Here is a 10,540-nt window from a genome sequence, read left to right as displayed (position 1 = left end):
GGTAGCATATCTTTGGTGCAGTTGCCTTAGATTCACTTACCTAGTTAGACCCAGAAGAATTTCTTCTACTAGCTTTCTTTCTGAATGCCTTGTTTCCTCTCCTCTCGGTCTCCAAATGGCCTGGTCAGCCTGTAGCAATGCTCTTCCTCATCTTCCATCTAGCTTGAGAAGGATGTTCTCCGTATAGAGTTAAGTGAGTGCCTAATCCCTCTTTGTGTAAGATGGTTTCTTCATCTTTGAGAAACAACAGCTCCGTCTTCAACTTTTTAATTTTTTTGATTTTACAGTTTGGTAGATTTCAAACTGGAATAGCTAGCATGTGCTTGCTAAATAATTTTATGCCAGCCTTATCCTGTGTTCTAGCTGTTCTTAATAGCAGGTGCAAAAATGCCTCTTTTTCAGCAAGGTTGAAGTTGGGAATGTTCTTTCGAATCAGAAAAAATAGGCCATAGACTCATTCCCCAGCACAAACGCTCATTCTGTGAAATGGTACTGGCCCCAGGAGGACTTCTTCAACCGTTTCTCTACTTTTGGCCTTGAACCTACCTCTGGATTGGATCTTACTATTGTAGCTGCTCACAGCATCCTCCTGCATGCTTAGGTAATGCTTTGGGGGAATACTGATAAAACACAGTATTTATTTTTTCACCTCCTTTCAGAGGACTTGGAGGTAAGTTGCATTCATTCACTGAAGCTTCCCTCTTGCTGTCTGATGATAAATGCTTGCGCTTTGTTATATCAGCTTTTGTTAGAGCCAATATTTAAGAATAAGATTTAGAAAATCTGTCATGACCCATCATCAAACTATGGCTTAACCTTGCAGCATATCAAATCTTGTTTCAAGCTAGATATCTTTATTTGATATCTCTAGTGCAAGACCAACAATATATCAAGAGATCTATAGACACGAAGGCAAAGCTCTTGTGTTTTTTTCCATCCAGACACCTCAATTTATTTTATACATTTGTTGCTTTTTCCTGTTATGTTTTATATAATATATGGACTTAACTACAAAATAAAATAACAGTAATAAAATAACAAAAGAGGATAATACTTCCTCTTGTGCTTCTCTTTTTGTTGTCTATAGAATTTCCTCCTTTTGTATTTCCTCTCTGCTCCTCACCCCAAAATGAATTGCAATCTAGTCATTTTTTTATATACTGCTTCCTACATTGTTAGATCAGCAGGTCTACATGGTCTCCATAGTCCAGAACGCTGTTCTTTTGACTTTCCCTAAAGGGTACATTGTGGGGGCAAAGAGAGTTAAAGGGATTTCAAGTGGTTAAGAACACAGAAGAGATGGGTAGTATAGCAAATGGTTGGGGGGTGGGGAGGTCTCATTTGGAATTCAGGAGAATTAGGTCCTAGTCCAAACTGTGGCATTAACCATATGACCTTGGGCAGATTCCCTAACCTAACAACTTTGAAATTCATCAGCAGTCAAATGAGATGTTTCTGAATTAGTATTTCTTATGTTGCTATAGTTCTGTGAATCTCATTTCTGAAAATCCTCAAGTAGGTGTTTTATCATCTTTTCAGAGTTGTCTTTGTACCAATACCCATAGAAGTTTTTTTTATATATATATACTTCCTCTTTTACATTTTGATCACATTTTAACTACTCACCCAGAGGAGCTCTCCTCAGTATTTCCTTTCATCCTGTTGACAACTCTTAATGGCTGGCCTCTCATGTGTAATGAGCCAATATTCTTTTTGTTTTATATTTTCATACCTTCACTTTTCCTGGACAAAGCATACTGAGATCCTGACTCAACCCAAAGAAATGTTCCTGCCTTCAGAGTGAGTAGGTATAGGTAAGAATGTTGATGGAACTTCTGTAAACTGTAGTGTTCTTGGCATAAATATGAATTATATAGTTTTTTTAAAATATATGAAGTAGTTATTCAGCATTTACTTTTTACTAAGTTTATGTGTTTACTGACAAGATAACTATAGAATTTTCTGGGGAAATTCACCTTAAAATTTTGGGATAATTCAAGAAATGTCTGCAGAGAGTTGATTGATAATTTTGGTTTTTGTGGTTAGTCCTTACAGTTTTTATAAAGGTCCTTATTTATCTGTTTTGGGGAAGCCCAAAGTTAACAGTTGGAACCTTATATTTGTTTTACCCTGTTAAGTAATGGCTTAAGAATACATCAAGCATCTTGATTTGTTGTTAAGTAACTAGTGTTTATGGGATTCCATTAAATTAATTTTAATAAGCCTACCAGGTTCTTGTGAAAACCCACATTGGGATGTGTTTGATTTGTTTCTTTGTTTCAACTCAGTGTTTAATCCTAAGTGTGTTTTATATCCACAAATAAAATATTACAATAAAGACCTATCAATAGTATGGGATAGTAGAAGATGTACAGGTTTTTAGATGGAGGTCAGTTCCATTGCCTGCTATGGTATATGTTATCTTTTCAGTAAGACTGCTGTAATGCACAGCTCTAGGGGTGACCATTCATATTTGTTGTGTTCCAGTGGTTGCCATTTTCATAGAGTATAATGTAACTAGTGCCCCTATATTAGTATAATGATGGCCTTGCTCTCTGAGCCTGTCTCCTCCCCTGTAAATAGTCTCTGAGTCAAACAGGGTCCCTTAGAACCCTCTAAATTATTAAGGTGAAGATGAAAGATTATTATAAAGTGTGTTATCTCCCAAGCCATGGCAGAAAGGAGCTTATGGTTCTAGGCACAGCAAGGCCCCATCCTACACTGCCACCCTCCCGTTCAAGCTGTATTTTTGCTCTGCCACACAGAGTTTGCCTAGATTATCATAGCGTCCTTATTGGGCTGGCTTATGAGTCACTTGCTCCAATCCATCCTTTAGAACCTAAATTTCATATCTGAGCATGACAGCCTTACATTTGTGACCATCATACCACTTTGTTTCAAGCTTTCATTGCTTTGCACATGTTTTTAGTGTAGTATAATACTGAGATTGATTCTCTTCATACTTCTCCCATCTAGACTGTCAGCACCTTGATGGCAGATGTTGTGTCATATGTCTTTATTCCCAGTATCTTGCATAGTGACAACATGTAGTCTACTTACAGTCATAATAACCAACACTTATTGAATCCAGAGTTATCTCATTTAACTCTCACACTCTCACTGTCAGTGGGGCAGATGTTATGGTCTAAAGCAGAACAAAAATGGTGTTGAGAAGTACCAATGCAACTAATTGGTGAGAGAACCAGAATTCTAATCTAGAGCTGTCAAATTCCAGGGTTTAAATTCTAAATATCACCCCCCCGTCACTCAATGCTTATTGAAATGAAAAGTATGTATATGTGGCCTCTTGATAGAAATCTTCATTAAATATCACTCAATATTAGCCTAGAAGTCAAACCTTAAAGATTACTCAGTAAGTTTGAGAGGTTTTTTTTTTTTTTTTAACAGGTAGGATTCATAGTTTTTGTATATATTTAGGAGTTGACTTTTACAAGCTTAATAATTAGATATACTGCATACCTGGGACGGGATCTTTGGTCATGGTATTTGGGCCAGAATTCTTAGGTTGCATATGTTGATTTCCTTGGCACTGGTGTTTCTTCTCAAAGATTTGCCTCCTTTTAGGGATACCTTATCAAAGAAAAGTATAAACTTGAACGAGGTAGTGATGAGTTTATCCTGCAGTTAACACCTTTTTTAAAAATGTGTCTAAGAAATCAAACTAGCCCACCAAAAAACACTAATAAATAAATTCAGGAAAGCTTCAGGATACAAAATCAACACACAAAAATTAGTTGCTTTTCTATACACTGACAATGAACAGTCTAAAAAGTAGATTAGGAAAGTAATTCTGTTCACAACAGGATCAAAAAAGAACAAAATAGTTAGAAATAAACTTTACCAAGAAGGCAAAAGACTTGTACACTGAAAGCTACAAAACATTGCTGAGAAATTAGGACATAAATAAACAAACTGACATACCATGTTAATGGATTGTTGTTCAGTCTCTAAGTCGTGTCCAACTCATTGCATCCTCATGGAATGCAGTATGCCAGGCTTCCCTGTCCTTCACTATCTCCTGGAGTTTGCTCAAACTCATGTCCATTGAGGTAGTGATGCCATCTAACCATCTCATCCTCTGTTACCCCCTTCTCCTGTCCTCAGTCTTTCCCAGCATCAAGATCTTTCTGAATGAGCTGACTCTTTGCATCAGGTGGTCAAAGTATTGGAGCTTCAGCTTCAGTATCAGCCCTTCTAATGAATATTCAGGGTTGATTTCCTTTAGGAGTGACTGGGTTGATCTCCTTGCAGTTCAACAGACTCTAATGGATTCATGGATTGGAAGACATACTATTAAGATGTAAATACTACCCAGAGAGATCTACTGAGTCAGTGCAATCCCTATCAAAACCCCAATGAAGTTTTTTGCAGAAATAGAAAAACTCAGGACTTCCCTGAATGTCCAGTGGCTAGGACTCCATGCTCCTGATGGAGGGTACCTGGGTTCAAACCCTAATCAGGAAACTAGATCCTGCATGCCACAGCTAAAGAACCTGCATGTGGACACGAAGACCTGGTGCAGCCAAATAAATTTTTTAAAATAGAAAAATTAATTCTAACTGTTGGTGGGGATGTAAATTGGTGTGATCCTGTGGAAAACAGTATGGCAGTTCCTTAAAAAAAAACTATTCTACCATGTGATCCAGCAACTCCACTCCTGGAATATATTTGAAGGAAAAAAAAAAAAGAAACTAATTCAAAAAGATACATATACCCCAGTGGTCATAGCAGCACTATTTACAATAGCCAAGACATGGAAGCAACCCAAGTGCCCATCAGCAGATGATTGGGTTAAGAGGATGTGATACAAATACCATGGAATATTAGTCATAAAAAAGAATGAAATGTTGTCATTTGCAGCAACATGGATGGGCCTCAAGAATATGCTTAGTGAAATAAGTCAGAGAAAGACCTGCTATATTACATCACTTATATATGGAATCTTAAAAATAATACAAGTGAATCTATATACAAAATAGAAACAGTCTCATGAACATGGAAGACAAACCTTGCCAGAGGGAGTGGAGGGAGGGTCAAATTAGGAGTATGAGATTAATGGACACAGGACTTCCCTGGTGGCGTAGTGGTAAAGAATACGCCTGCCAATGCAGGAGATGCGGATTCAGTCCCTGGTCCAAGAAGATCCCACAAGCCATAAAGTAGGGTCCAAGAAGATCCCACAGGCCACAGCTACTGAGTTCTAGGGCCTGAAAGCCACAACTGTTGAGCCCTTGTGTTGCAACTATATCTAAAATAGATAAGCAACTATAACTATAAATAACTATAAGCAACTATACCTACAATAGATAATGCAAAAGAATAAAGTTATACCCTTACTTTACACCATAGGTGGCTCAGACAGTAAAGAGCCTGCCTGCAGTGCAGGAGCCTCAGGTTCAATCCCTGGGTCAGTAAGATCCCCTGGAGAAGGAAATGGCAACCCACCCCAGTATTCTTGCCTGGAAAATCCCATGGACAGAGGAGCCTAGCAGCCTGCAGTCCATGGGGTTGCAAATAGTCAGATATGACTGAGTGACTTCACTTAAACCATAGCCAAAAGTTAACTAAAAAAGCACAGACAAAAAAGTAAAAAGTAAATTGAACTACATCGAAATTAAAAATTTATGTATCAAATTAACTACAAAAGAATGAAAAAGCAGCCCACAGACTGGGAGATAATATTTGAAAATCAAGTATCTGGTATGTACAATACCAACTGAACAAAAAAACAGCCTAATTGAAAAATGAGCAAAAGATTTTAATAGACATTTCTCCAAAGAGACACAAATAGCCAATAAACTGAAAAGATGTTCAATGCCATTATTCATTAGGAAAATGCAAATCAAAGCCACAGTCAGCATCCACTTCACATCTATCAGGATGATTATTAAACAAATGTTGGCAAGGATGTGGAGAAATTGGAACCCTTGGGCGCTGGTGGTGGTAATGTAAAATGGGGCAGCCATTGAGGAAGACAATATAGTGGCCCGTCAAAAAATTACATACCAAATGGTCCAGCAATTCCATTTCTAGGTATGTGCCCCAAATCTGAGATACAGAGACTCAAACATACTTACAGAGCTAAGTTCATAACAGCGTTGTTTACAATAGCCAAAAAAGTAGGAACAACACAAATGTCTCATCAACAGTAGTGATCAACAGAATATCTATACATACAATAGAATATTATTGAACCTTAAAAAAAGAACCTAATTCTGATATGTGTTTAAAAAAAAGATGAACCTGGAAAACATGTTTAGTGAAATAAAGCAGACACAAAACTACAAATATTATAGATTCCATTTGTGTAAGTTGTCTTAGAATAGTCAAATTTAGGGAGACTGAACAGTGATTACTAACAGTTGGGAGGAGGCAGAAGTGGGATATGTCTGCGCTAAGTCACTTCAGTTGTGTCCAACTCTGTGTGACCCTATGGGCTGTAGCCCGCCAGCCTTCTCTGTCCATGGGATTCTCCAGGCAAGAACACTGGAGTGGGTTGCTGTGCCCTTTTCCAGGGGATCTTCCCAACTCAAGGATTGAACCCATGTCTCTAACGTCTCCTGCATTGGCAGGCAGGTTCTTTACCACTAGCACCACCTGGGAAACCCCACAGGAAATGGGGAGTTACTGATTAGTGAGTACAGAGTTTTAGCTCAAGATGATGAAAAAGTTCTAGAGATGGATAGTAGTGGTGGTTGCAGTAAATGAATATACTTAATGCCACTGAAAATGTATACTCAAAAGTGATTAAAATGGTAAATTTTACATTGTGTATATCTTACCCCACACACAAAAATCAAGCTGTCAGCATGCCTCTCAGTACTCTTAAGAGGTCAGCCAACAGTAGGTAAGTGTATCCCATCACAAAACTGTTCACCTCAGCATCAAGTTGATCCAGGGCACAGTGTTGAGAGCCCTTGGATATAAGTTTTGAAGGGTCAAGGATGGATAGGAGCCAATCCCTGCCTCCATGGTACTTAATTAAGTTAGAAAAAGAGTGAACAAAAAATAAAAGATCAAGCATCCAACAAATTCAACTGCATCCAACAAATGCTAGTAAATTCTCTTTTCATTTTTATTCTGTTACAAATTTTTTTCTAATTTTCCTTGTTATGGCTTCTTAGATACACCCATCCTTTAAAAGTGGACATTTAATTTCCAAATACATGGGGTTTTTTAAGTATCTTTGATATTAATTTCTCATTTAAATGCTTTCTTCTCTGCAATCACCCTCTGTTTTTTCAGTCTTCTAACTTTCTTGAGGCTATCAGTGGCTAAGCTAGATATCTCTCGGTAAATGTCACATTGCACTTCAAAAGATATGGGTTATTTTCAAATATCTTTTGATGTTGATTTCTAACATAATTCCACAGTGATAAGAGTACAGACTCTATAATTTCAATATCTTTAGACCTTGAAATTTTTGTACATTGTTCTATGTTCCTAGGTATGTTCCAGTGTCTCCTACTTTATAGTCTATGGAAACTTGAATAGAATTTGTATTGTATCCTACTGTTGTGTGAAAACTGTATAAATCTTAATTATGCTGAATTGGTTCATGGTGCTTTTTCATGTCTGCTATATCCTACTTTTCTGTCTTTTAATTTTCGAGAGTTTGATTTTAAAATTCCAACTAAAAATCTTAATTTATCTACTTAAAGATAATTTTCATAGTGTAACTAACTATATGCAACTTTGTTGTGTATTTTCTAAGTCTCCTATAAATATGTTGCCATACTTTAAAAAATAAGAAAGAGAAAAAATAAAATATGCCATGGACCAGGTAAGTACTGTAGATTCTGTTTAAGTGTCACAGAAAAAGAGGCTATTCATCCCATTGTTGTTTTTCTGAACAAGATTGTTAACACAAGCCCAGTTCATACCCCTGCTGAAATTATTTTACATCCACAGATCCTGCTTAAACCCAAGCAGCCATGTTTTCAGGGTGACTTCACTGGAGTCATAGATGGTCAGACCAAGGTTAGAACATGATCCAAGATCCAACCCATAGCTTAAATTCTGTCAATCTATTTATTTCTAAGGATTTTGTACTTTAAAAAAGACTGAGTCAGAGATAATGAAATATAAAGGGTCAAGAAGGATAGCGCTAAAACACTAATGTTGGGTCATGAGCAAGCAGTGGGAGCTGGTAAGAATAATATGGAATGAAGAATGAATGAAGTAGAAATGACAGCTTCAGAAAATGGCTTCAAAATTCTTGTCCCTATGATGCCCAACTGTCCTTTTTCTGGCCCTGGGTTACTAACTTGCCAGTGAGTTTTTGTGTTCTTAAAACATCCCCCTTGGGGACTTCACTGGTAACCCAGTGCTTAAGACTCCACACTTCTACTGCAGGGTGCACAGGTTCTATCTCTGTTTGGGGAACAAAGATCCAGCATGCCTCATGTGGCCAAATAAACAAACACCTCCTCCTGCCACCATTACTGTTTGCTTAAGTTAGCTTGAGAGTTCTTTGCAAGTAAGTGATCCTAGAGAGAGAACATTTGAATTTCCTCTATAAGAATCTCTCGATTATAGATGAAAAGGATCACTTTGGAGAGCTGCTTGTCACTGGAGGGCTTCAAACAGGAATTTCGTGTTTAATGAAGGAGTTGGAATAGATCAAGGTATTTTCAGACTATTAGGTCACTGGAAGTAGCATGAAGGTATATGATAGAGTGGTTAAAGAGGATTTGAAGTGCCTGCAGTACTTCTACATTCAAGTCTTAGCTCTAACATTTCATATCTGTCATGGATGACTTAGCTTCCTAAACGTCAGTTTTCTCATATGGGGAGAGATAACATCTTGTAGAATTGTTGGGGGAAATAAATGTATATGAAGTATGTGGAACTCAATAATTGAGTTTTTATTGTTACAGTGTGACTGATGTGGCTTGTTCAAATCAAATCATGATAATCTTGGCCCAATTCATGGTAGATTTTTAGCTAATAGAATTGTTCTCAAGTTTTTCCCATTTGGCCCTATTTTGTTACTACCTGAATCCTAGGAAAGGCCAGGGTAGAGGAAATAGATGAATCAAATGGCATGCAAATAGTAAAAGTAAAATTACACAGCTACTTGGGAACAGGGAATAGGTTTTACTACATCTTTGTGCTGTCAGTGTCCAGGACAGGACCTGGCATATGTTAAGCACATGTTAAATAAACTAAACATTAGTTCACTAGCGTGTGAGATGAGTGCAATTGTGCAGTAGTCTGAGCATTCTTTGGCATTGCCTTTTTTGGGCATTGGAATGAAAACTGACCTTTTCCAGTCCCATGGCCACTGCTGAGATTTCCAAATTTGCTGGCATATTGAGTGCAGCACTTTCACAGCGTCATCTTTCAGCATTTGAAATAGCTCAATTGGAATTCCATCACCTCCATTAGAGATCAAATTGCCAACATCCGCTGGATCATCGAAAAAGCAAGAGAATTCCAGAAAAACATTTATTTCTGCTTTATTGACTATGCCAAAGCCTTTGTGTGGATCACAATAAACTGTGGAAAATTCTGAAAGAGATGGGAATACCAGACCACCTGACCTGCCACTTGAGAGACCTGTATGCTGGTCAGGAAGCAACATTTAGAACTGGACATGGAACAACAGACTGGTTCCAAATAGGAAAAGGAGTACGTCAAGGCTGCATATTGTCACCCTGCTTATTTAACTTCTATGCAGAGTACATCATGAGAAACGCTGGGCTGGATGAAGCACCAGCTGGAATCTAGACTGCTGGGAGAAATATCAATAACCTCAGATATGCAGATGACACCACCCTTATGGCAGAAAGTGAAGAACTAAAGAGCCTCTTGATGAAAGTGAAAGAGGAGAGTGAAAAAGTTGGCTTAAAGCTCAACATTCAGAAAACTAAGATCATGGCATCCGGTCCCATCACTTCATGGCAAATAGATCGGGAAACTGTGTAAACAGTGTCAGACTTTATTTTTCTGGGCTCCAAAATCAGCAGATGATGATTGCAGCCATGAAATTAAAAGACACATACTCCTTGGAGGGAAAGTTATGACCAATCTAGACAGCATATTTAAAAGCAGAGACATTACTTTGCCATCAAAGGTCCGTCTAGTCAAGGCTGTGGTTTTTCCAATGGTCATATATGGATGTGAGAGTTGGACTGTAAAGAAAGCTGAGCGCCGAACAATTGATGCTCTTGAACTGTGGTGTTGGAGAAGACTCTTGAGAGTCCCTTGGACTGCAAGGATATCCAACCAGTCCATCCTAAAGGAGATCAGTCCTGGGTGTTCATTGGAAGGACTGATGTTGAAGTTGAAACTCCAGTACTTTGTCCACCAGATGCGAGGAGCTGATTCATTTGAAAAGACCCTGATGCTGGGAAAGATTGAGGGCAGAAGGATAAGGGTACAACAGAGGATGAGATGGCTGGATGGCACCACTGACTCGACAGACATAGGTTTGGGTGGAATCCGGGAGTTGGTGATGGACAGGGAGTCCTGGTGTGCTGCGATTCATGGGGTCGCAAAGAGTAGGACATGACTG

Source organism: Odocoileus virginianus, chromosome 5, assembly GCF_023699985.2.
Source record: "Odocoileus virginianus isolate 20LAN1187 ecotype Illinois chromosome 5, Ovbor_1.2, whole genome shotgun sequence".
NCBI lineage: Eukaryota > Metazoa > Chordata > Mammalia > Artiodactyla > Cervidae > Odocoileus > Odocoileus virginianus.
The sequence above is the reverse complement of the archived record's forward strand: the minus strand, read 5'-3'. Positions refer to the sequence as shown.